This window comes from Sceloporus undulatus, chromosome 5 (genome assembly GCF_019175285.1).
Source record: "Sceloporus undulatus isolate JIND9_A2432 ecotype Alabama chromosome 5, SceUnd_v1.1, whole genome shotgun sequence".
Lineage (NCBI taxonomy): Eukaryota > Metazoa > Chordata > Lepidosauria > Squamata > Phrynosomatidae > Sceloporus > Sceloporus undulatus.
The window spans coordinates 154,658,768-154,669,546 of NC_056526.1; the positions used below are offsets into that span (position 1 = coordinate 154,658,768).

Here is a 10,779-nt window from a genome sequence, read left to right on the forward strand (position 1 = left end):
CCCTCTCTCTGTCACACACACACACACACACACACAGACAAACAAGCCAATCGAAGCAGAAAGTAAGCACTAAGTGGAAAAATGCTGACAAATACTTTGTGTATGTATGTGCCTTCAGGTCATCTGTTCACCTGTAGCAACCGCATGAATTTATTTCATAGGGTTTTCTCTACAGACTAACAAAATGGCAGCAAGCACTGCTAACAAAACAAACAAAAAAGGTGCAGAAATGCATGACAAGGAATTTCCAAATCATAATAATAAATAATAAAACTTTTATTTATATCCTGCTTTTTGTGAAAACAATCAAAGCGGCTTACAAGAGTTAAAATACATCCATATATACAAAGTACTTTATATTTTGTTGTAGTGTTAACCGTCCCTAAAATCTTTTAAAATTATTTTATTATGTTTTAGCAACAGAAAACATCCCCATTCACACAAAAGAGTGCCATAGCATTCTTTCTCATGAAAGCAAAATTATGCTCAAAATTCTGCAACATAGACTCCAGTCATATATGGATGGAGAATTGCTAGAAGTCCAAACAGAGTTCATGGCAGGAAGAGGTAGTAGGGACCACACTGCAAGTATGTGATGGTTAATTACAACAGCAATAGCAAGCACCTTTCTTTATCATTTATCAGTGAACTAGCACTCCCTAAATGGTTTATAATGTGTAAGCCAATTACCCTCAACAAGCTGACCTACAAAAGGATGGAACACTGAACATCCAGTCTCATGGTGCCTGAAGAGGCAGCAGGTACAAATAGTTCATAATCTTAACCTCTGCAATAGTGGTTTTAGGAGGAACAAGGATGAGATAAAACCCATCCATAGCCTCTCCGATAAGAGAGGCTAACTTGACCAACTCGTGGAGGGTCTTGAGGAGGTGGGAGAATGAAATTCCCCTAGTCAAGTGCTTGTGAGTCAACCCAGATCGCTGAGTTGGAGCTGCCCACTATAGCAGCCATTGTTGTTGTTTTTTCATGAAAACAGTGGGGAAGACACAGACACTAAAGCTTAATAAAAAGAGAAAAAGGATGAAAGTTTGAAGAAATAATTGTGGAAATTTCACCTTTTAATTTTCTCCCAATTTTTTTTCTTTGGAGGAATGAATAGTCATTGTGTTGAGAGGACTTGGTAATGACTAACAATCAAATGTGGCTAAACTTGTTGTAAAAGGACCTAAGATCACAAAAAGCTGCAAAAAGCCAGAAAAGATAGTAAAACTATCACAAAGTGTCACAAAGTGACAAGGTGAAAAAAAAAGACATAAAGGGCATAAGAAAGTCATAAAAAGGCAGAAAAGACTGCACCTCACTGACCCTTTGGGAGCACCAGCCTAGATGCCTCCTGACACATTGACTGTGGTGACCCCTCATCTTGGGCTCGTAACTGCTCTAGGGCGGTAAGATGAGAGCAAATTTTGTTAAATATTCTCTTTTGTTCAGACATCCTAGCTGACTTATGTCCAGAAGGAGCAGGTGGAACATATCCAGCCCTCTCAGCTTCCAAAGGCTTCAATCTGTATAGCACTGGTTCCCAAAGGATCTCTTCATCACAATCCTCCTCAGCATCCACCCTGGATTGAACTTGCTTGAGAGGCGGGCTTTGGGGGCAGGGCCCTTGCCCTTATGAACCCCTGTTCCCTTCTTTGGAGCCATTAATAATTCCCTGTCACTGCGCAAATGATAGCTACTAATATAAGGAAGGGATCCAAAAAACCAAGGCTTTACTGAGCAGAACAAACTTAAATAGTATAATGCTCCTCCCTACCCAACACTAATGAATGTATGTGCTTGTGTCACTGTTCTAGCCTGAGATAAACACCAGCTGCCCTTGTGTTTATTGGTGGACTCTCATCCAAATACCGTCCGGCCCAAACCTGGTTTACCAATAAAAAATAATCCCCAAATGATTCATTAACATTTGGTATGTTGAGCTGGAGGGCCCTGAAGTTGTATGGCACCCCTCACAGAACCACAGGCATCCTTAATAAGGCTGAAAATGCAGCAATTCAAAATGGCTGCAAATACAAAATGGCTGCTGAGATTATGGGTTAGAGCCAACAGATAAGATATTCCCCTCTTCACAGATAAGAGCGGGGGACTGAGAGAAAGGAATTCTCACTGCCACTTCATTCTCCGAGCAGCCTCTGGTCTGTCTTCCTTATTCAAACTAACAAATTAGGACTAATCACATAATTTAATGCTTGGCTGTGTGGACTGGTCCAGGATTCATTCCTTCTCAGCCCTCACTCCTTCAGAAATAAATTTTATAAAACACTGAGGGTGGTAATATGTGTAGCTCTAAAATTATATTGCAGCTTCATTTTTAGAATGCCTCTTTTGCTGTTCATGCTTCAAAGCAGAACTTACATGACACATGACACATTGCCTTAATTATGTTTATGGTTGCAAACTTAAATGCAATCTGCGGAGAGAGGACCTTATATTTTCTAGTACTCAATAATCAGTATATGTGCTGTGGAATGGAGAAAAACCTGGAGAAAAAAAAATATCCTGCTGAACTCACCATTGAACTGGTCAAGTACAAAGAGGTAATAAATATTTACAAGCATCTTGGTGGCAAACCACAGTAAAGTATCATTTACTAGGAGCAGTGTAAGCAGGCCTGCTGCACATAATGGGATTCTAGAATAGCACAATCAAGATATTAATTTGCATGAATAATGAATGCAGAGTTAGCAATAAGTCTACCTCATGGTGTGAGTGGGAGCTTCAAATGTGATCTGTCTTGCTATATTTCTTGTTGGTCATTGTTAATGATATAGTTTTATAAGTTTCACAAAACCTGCAAAGATGACAGATTTTGCCAATTCTCCCCAATATTGTAATTTTAAGAAGTCAGATAAATGCATATCCAGAGAGAATAACAATTCAGTAAGTAAACATATTGAAACACATCACACAACTTTGTATCATGTTATATGTGTAACCTTAGTGTCCATATAAAATATAGCTGAGCCCAGTTCTTGCATGGTTGCTTCTTTCCTAAAGAGGAATTGATGATCTTAAGTTAAGTGGGATCCTTCAAATTTTCCAGATAACTATGGTTTCTGCTTTAGAAATCAATAGACCATGCATAACTTTTCTCAACAATCAACAACATAATGTATTCCTTACAATGATTTATAACACTGGAGATTAGGCAGAGAAAACATACATGGACCACAAGTCACTCACTGATATGCTGAGCAGACAGAAGGCAAAAACTTGCTTACCTCTGGAGTTTCCCTATTTGCAGGGAGAACCTGCTGACTGCATCATCAGCTCTCCCAATGGGCCAAACACTGACAGGCAATCCACACCACCATCCTTCTTCTGCAGGGATGGACCTGCCAAAATGGGGGATTCACAGGTACAAGCTGTATCACACCATTATTGTTGTTTTCTGTTCCACCCCAAATGCATGTGCACGAATGCTTAGACACACCACCAGCGGCCACCATCCTTATTCCACCCACCAGCCAGGCCATTTGACATACTGTGCAAGCAGCCATGTGACTGGTCACTTGGCAACACAAACTACTGACCACCTGTATGGTACATTAGTGCACCTGTTGACACAATGGCACAACATTATGGAGCCCCCCCTGTACATGCTTTCTTCCCTCCCCCCTTCCCCAATGATCTCTTATTGGACTGTCCAGTTTGTTAATGTTGTTATTAAATACATTGTATTGTTGGTGACCTGCTAGTTGGTTGTCATTTTGTTTCATAAGTGTGCGATCATGCAGTTGAACACTCCTGTGCATGTGCAAGTCCTTGTTATATGCTGAGGTTTGGTTCCAGGATCCCCTGTGGATAACAAAATTTGTGGATGCTCAAATCCCATTAAATACAATGGCATAGCAAAAAGATGTCCCTTATATAAAATGGAAAATCAAGGTTTGTCATTTAGAATTTATATTTATTTTGAGTACAGTATTTTAAAGCCGTGGATGCTTGAATCCTTGCATAAAAAATCCATGGATAAGGAGAGCCAACTGTAAACGGGACACAGGGTTGAGGGACCTAGGTATGACCCTACTGCAGAAGCATGACCACTTGACACTTGGAAAACTGGTTTGTGCCAGCAAGGGAGCAAGGAAGGCACCCACCATGATGGGATTTCTTGAAACACCAGCATAATCCTTTTGTCTTTTGAGGGCAACAATAGGTCCTGTGCATACACCGGACATGGACATTCTGGCAAGAAATGTGAATCCTTTTGACTGAGGTATTCACACCAATCACCTGCACATTTACTGCAGCTCCTGACCATTCTTTTCCTCCTGGGAAACCATTTAGCAAGAATCTAATCCTTTCATTCCTTAATTTCTGACCCTAAGAAAAGGTTTTGGATATAAATATTAGAGGTAATACAGCATTTCCCGGGTATAGTTTACAAACATACAGAGATGCTGTCGGTTTGATTACACTAATCTCCTTAATACACCTGCCACACCACTTACCACGGTGGCTATTGAGCCTTCTCCATTCTGGACTCCCATTGATTTGAACTAAATTCCATGGTTGGTAACATATCACTGTTAGCAAGGCTTTCACTATTACACTTCTCCCACCTTTGCTTCTTAGTTCTCTGTGTGATTGAATGTATATGTTGTGTGTGTGTGTTTGCTGATTATTTCCTTAATAAAAATACAAAAAACTGTTTGGATTCGGCCTCTGAAGTTTTGTGTGATTTGGAACCAGTATACATTGGGTTGCTATTCCAGCCTTCCTGTTGTGCCAACTGTACTATAACTCTCCTTTGAGAGCTGCAGTTGGCAGATTTACAGGGCACTAGATTAGAACTGGTTGGTGTAGTTATTAGAGGTGACAACGTTTGGCACTGTCATTTTTGGGTGGTTGTTTGTTTGTTTAAAAATATGTAAACAAGATTTCTGTTGTCCTGGACTATCTGTTGGTAATATCTGACACCAGTTGGAAATCCTCCCCCATTTTGTTTTAGTTTATTTTTTGGGGAAAGTCCCAAGACATACCATGCCCCCCTGGAGGAGACATAAGTTACTAATCATGAGACCCACTATTTCAATATTGCAGTTACACAAAGACAAAAAAAAAATGGACTCGGAGATATGAATATTGTTGAAAATAACACAAAAACATTCATTACATGTGCAGAAATTATATACAAAAAGGTGGATTGACCTGCAGAGATGAAGGTCCATGAATACTATATGTAAAACATTGGCTCCTGCCAATATGTATGGAAGGGTTGTAGATTCTAGCTGTACCACACTGTTTCTTTGGATCCTCTATTATTTTATTTCCAAATAGGCCTCCCTTCACCTCCCCACTCCAGTAACAAATTAGACTGCCATATGCAGAGATTGCATATAGCCACAAACCTATGGGTGTAGTAGGGCTACTTTCTGCTGAGACCATTCAAGAGCACTTCTTATGTAGAGGAGCTCTACACACAAATATCAGTACATATAAGACACTTCTCATGAGCACTGAATGATTTGCATACTCTAGAATTTTGTCTTGGCTCATCTAGATGGATAGGACTTTCTGGATTATGCTGTATACCCTGATAATTTCAAAAGTTGTCCAATCAATGTTTGCATTTTGTCTGTTCTGTTAAATTGCCCTTTAGCATACACTTTAATAAAAATCACATAGTCCAGCATTGCCACTGAATCACAAGACATCACTAACAAATAATACATTGAGTGTCATGCTTATTTTACTTGTATTCTGCTGTCCGCACATATTTCTGCTTCTCACAACCACTTAATGTAGATCTTATGTCAAGTTAACTGGGCTCAGTGAGCAATCAAAAAGCTGTGTCAGTCGAACAGGGAATCATATAATTTTTAAAATAATGGCTCTAACTTAAATTCACACACTGGGCAGTTAGCAAAAGGTTATACTAAAAGGAAGAAGAAAAGGAGAAGGGAATGGGGGAACCCACTCATTCCTAAATTCAAAATTAGGACCTATGTCATGCAATACTAAGGTACTTTCTTAGACGAGCAAATTTTACACTACAGGAACATCCAATTGAATGCCATTTTAGCTACCAGAGGATACTTTTAGAAGAAAGTAAAAGAAATATAATAAAGAAATAGGCAGGATGGCTACACAGGCTATAACATTTAGGTAATAATCATAGAATGAGGGCAACTAATATAGTATTTTCCATTAACAGTAACCTCAGAAAAAGACCAATTTTATCCTGAATGAAATACATGGTCTCTGAAAATAAAACCTGTGTGAAGCAGTGCTCATCTGGATATGAAGGTCAAAGCTCAGACAGACCAATTCCTAAGCTTTCTTTTTCTTTTCTTTTTTTTTTTGGGGGGGGGGGGGGTTTGACACATTCCTTACACAAGAACTACATCTTACCATGAGGGCATAGAACATTATCTTGCTCTTACGCAACCATTTTATATTATAATTCTTAATACAGTAATTGAACTGCATTCCAAAAATGGAGAATTTTTATCTACATTAATTTGAAGTAGGGTTCAGTGAATAAAAGGTGACAACAATTGCCTCTTTTCTTATTTTCAGTGACTAAATGCATTAGAAATGATATACTGGGACTCCTTCAAAGTTCCATTGGGCTGTCAGTTTCCATTTTGATTTCCTGAATTCTCTATTTGAAAAGCATTTGAAAGGAAATAGTGACCAATACAGTCAATAGGAAATGTCTTTCAGAATGGCCACTCTGGGAAATTTGAAATGGACGCCAGGCTTAAGGATATGCAGTACATTTTATTTACTCCTCAAAATTGTCCCGCTTGGAAAAATCACTGAAATGCCTCCTAATTTTTCAGGGAATGGGCCTTGCTGTATTTTCTTGTTCTACTGCTGGTTAAGGTATATAATTGGTCAATAACAGCCACCTTGAGTATTTGGAGTGCGTGTGAATTCCACCTCTTGATTTCCACTTGGTTAGGGAATTTCACAGGAAGATTGAATAACTACAAGAGTAATTGATAGTTTGATACAAACAAACAGCATCAGTATTAGACAAATTTTGTTACATGTTTGTCATTACAATGATTAGGGTCAAGAATATCCTCCAGAGGGATTTTCAAATTTAGCCAGCACAGCTCTCCAGAAAGCTACAGTGGTTCTTTCAGAAATGGAAACAAATCAAATTTTGGGAGACCACTATGCAAAGTTTTAGTGTAGCAGTGGGTTTTTAAGGTATCCTTCACTCTATCAGTAAAAGTAATATAGATGAAGTATATATAGAAGTCATTTGTTTATTTATACCTGATGTGGGCAATCTTTTTTTCTTCCTTTGTGTTAAGTGCCACTTTCCCTTTTGGCAGTTTACGAAAAGCAGTATCCTGGTGGTAGGGAGGGTCAGAACCAAAAATAGCTGATCTCTACCCCCTTTTCTCTCTGCTACCTTATAATTCTTTCATTCTCCTTCCCCTTACCATTGAGTCCTGGGGAAGAAATAGGTTGTAGAGATCCAAATACATTACTTGCATAAAGCATTTGAATTTAGGCTGAGAGCTCTATGAGATCATGCTGTACACTGAATGTGGCCTCAAGGCCATAGAACGGTAACCTCTGATGTATTTAATAATACAGTCATCCCTTCTTAACAAAAAATACAGTACCTCAAGTACTATTTTTTTCTATGGCCACATTAAAACACACCCATTTAAAACAATAGGGCTTGCAGTCTGCAGAAGCTCAAATCCACGAATGGCAAGCCCATGGATAAGAAGAGCCCATTGTAAGTAAACAAATAGTCAAGAGGGTGTGGAAGCACAGAGCAAGGAGCAATATCCCCAGTTGCTTGTCCCAGAAATGCAGGAAGAAAATATTCCTAAAATGCTAGTCAAACTAATTCAATTGACAGGATCACATGTTCATCATGAATAAACACATGTTCATAAGTAAGGCAGCCAAGAAATGGAGAGCAAACATATAAACGGTAGAAATGGGAAGGCTGAAGATAATCGTGTCTGTATTCAGACAGTTTAAGAAAGGAACTAGCTGATAATACTAACTGAAGGAAACTATTTCCAAAGTTTGTGCCCCTATTCACCAGCAGACTGCAGTTTCTTTTCTGGTAAGATTGCTTTTATTCATTCTGTTGTTCAAAGTGGGATCTATGGTAATGTCTAAGCTTTCTGTGTGCCCTCTTTGGCTGGATAGTTTTCATTTTGCTGAGAGTGAATATACGGACAAGTTGCCTAAAAGATGAATGCTCGATATTGCTATGTACATCCTGACTGATTAAAAAGTCAAAATAGGGCAACTCATCTAGGTGAGTGAGATTTTGCAAATGGCTTTATAGAAGAGGACTGCCAAAATGAAGTTAAATTTTCTCCCAGTGGGCAATGACATGTAATGAGAGATGAGCTTTGCCTATTCACAGGTGCATTTAATTAAAAGACTGAGTTAAATCATAGCAAATAAATAGCAAATTAGGTGTATCCAATGAAGCCACAATTTACCAGAAACCAGAAGTCAAACAATGATTTCCACAGAAAATACAATAAAAAGGTTTGAACAAATTTAGAGTACAGGGTCAGATGAAGTTGGGTCTTAAATACAAGACTTACAACATGTCAGATTAACCATAGCCTCTTATAAATTGCCTCTTTAGTTAAAGCTTACTGTGTTTCCAGGTTATTAGCAATCTAGTCTAAAGGAAGAGAAAGAATTTATAGGTACTTTTCCCAATATCTAGTTGTCTGAAGACTTAGGAGAAGGTGGAAAAAATGATCCTGGAAGTTAAGGTGAGAAATTTGTCCAGTGATGAAGGCTATCCACTTGCCAGAAAGACAGAAGTACAGCAAGAAGGAAGATAAGAGAACGTGAATCTAGTCATATTTGTGCATACTTAAGAATATTGGTTTGATTACTCTAATACTTTGCACATGAGGTTGCCTTTGAAGACTACCATAAAAGGATGATGTGAAAATTGCAATGTCCAGGATGATTTCTTGGGACATCTACTTGGCAATTGCACCAATCCTGTTCCATCTGCAGTGGCTTCATGTTTGTTTCTGGGTACAAATTCTTCGAAGTGTTGGTTATTATCTATAAAATGGTGAACAGTTTGGTGCCAGACTATTTGAAGGACTTTTTCTGCCCCTATAGTTGTCATCATTGGAAATTCTGTTTTGTGTTTCACAGCCAAGTAAGATGTTTTTGGTGGCAGTGACAGGAAACAGGTTTCTTCTGATGGCAGCACCTCAGCTGCAGAATTTTGTCTCAAGGGAAATTTGAGTAGCTCACAAAACATTGTTACTCAGGTCATACTTCAGACTGCTTTTAAAAGGTGTTTTAAGTATTCTGATACATTGTTTTAAAGGCTAGATTAAAATATATATTTGTTTGTAAATCATACTGAGGAAGTCATATATGGCAGAAGTGCATGCATGTAGACAAGTTTTGGGTTTTTATTTCTATAGTTCTTTTGATTTCATAGACTCATATAATTGTAGAGTTGGAAGAGACCATAAGGGCTTTCCAATCCAACCCCCTGCCATGCAGGAGAACATTTACACTGTCTTTTGTGTATTTGTGTATTATTTATTTATTTATTTGTGTAGTAACAGTAGCAGTAGTAGTATTACTATTATATTTATATCCTGTCTTTTCACTTTCCCAATTATGGGAAATCCAAGACATATCACAAACGTTAAAACAAATAAAATTAAAAACAGTGAGAAAAAGAGAAGCATTTATAATGTTAGCATTAATTTGTGAACAGCTCACAGTGCTTTGATTATTGGATTATATAGAAATGTAGTAAATCAGCAAATAATGTCAATAAATATATACATATGATATATCATTATAAATATAGTAATACATATTTCTACATAGCTGGTATTTGGTAGATTTAGATTATTTTTAGGCTTAGGTTTTACATCTGAGGTGATATCTCAGGTGACATATGCCATTAAAATATTAAAATAAAATAAAATAAAAAATTCAAGGCTTTACCTTACAGTGTACATCATATTGGAAAAGGACATTCATCTTGAAATGATATCTTGTTGGATCGTAAAATACCTTCTTGGATCCAGAGCTCATCTGACATGGTGTCCTGTTGCAATTTGGAGAAACCTCAGGAGAGCTGAGCATAAAACAGAACACGAAGCAAGGTTCTTAGAATGTCAGCACATTTGTAATCACAATTTAAGTGTCTCCAGTAAATTGAGCCTTGTCCTTTGTGGCTGGAAGGTAGGAAAGAAAGTATTTTGTTAGACAATTCATGATTCACATAGGACAAAACATACTCAGCAGTGCTGTGGCCAGGGAAATGGAAGAAAAATTTCTCACAGATGAGTCTGTCCTGTGTGATTCCTTCATTTTTGAGCCTACTCCTAATGTCACATTTCTCCTAGATTGTATTCTTTTTAATACATGAGGCAGTGAACTGACAGCCTGTGAGAATGAGTCCTCTTTGTATCCTCAGAAATAGATGTAGCGTAGGAAGCAGCTGTTATATGATTAGATTTTTATACTTTTTCATATGTTATAAATTGATTCTCATCCCATCCAAGTGACAGGTATCAGCCATGATCTTCATGTACGATACTGAGGGGAAAGACACTCTGTTGTCACGTCTCATGAAAGAAACAAAAGGCAAGGTGTTTATTTCTAAAGGAAGCACATGTTCTTGCTGCAATGGCAAATAAAGTAGTCAGTTTGTTTTGTAAATATAGTCAAAAACTTGCAACATATTGCTTTTGGCTCTGTTTTATTTTAAAAGGTCACTTCTCAAAAGTTCAAGCATTATATTGTCAAAACTATTCA

General features: G+C 37.9%; 1 long non-coding RNA gene across 1 annotated transcript; it reads right to left on the reverse strand.

Annotated features, from left to right (window-relative positions):
- Positions 1–3,253: 3,253 nt before the first annotated feature.
- LOC121930714 lies at positions 3,254–10,337 on the reverse strand. The gene is made up of 3 exons (XR_006104002.1): positions 10,260–10,337; positions 9,964–10,096; positions 3,254–3,359 (listed from the first exon to the last, which is right to left on the reverse strand). It is a non-coding gene; the product is annotated as an uncharacterized LOC121930714 (long non-coding RNA).
- Between the last annotated feature and the right edge of the window lie 442 nt (positions 10,338–10,779).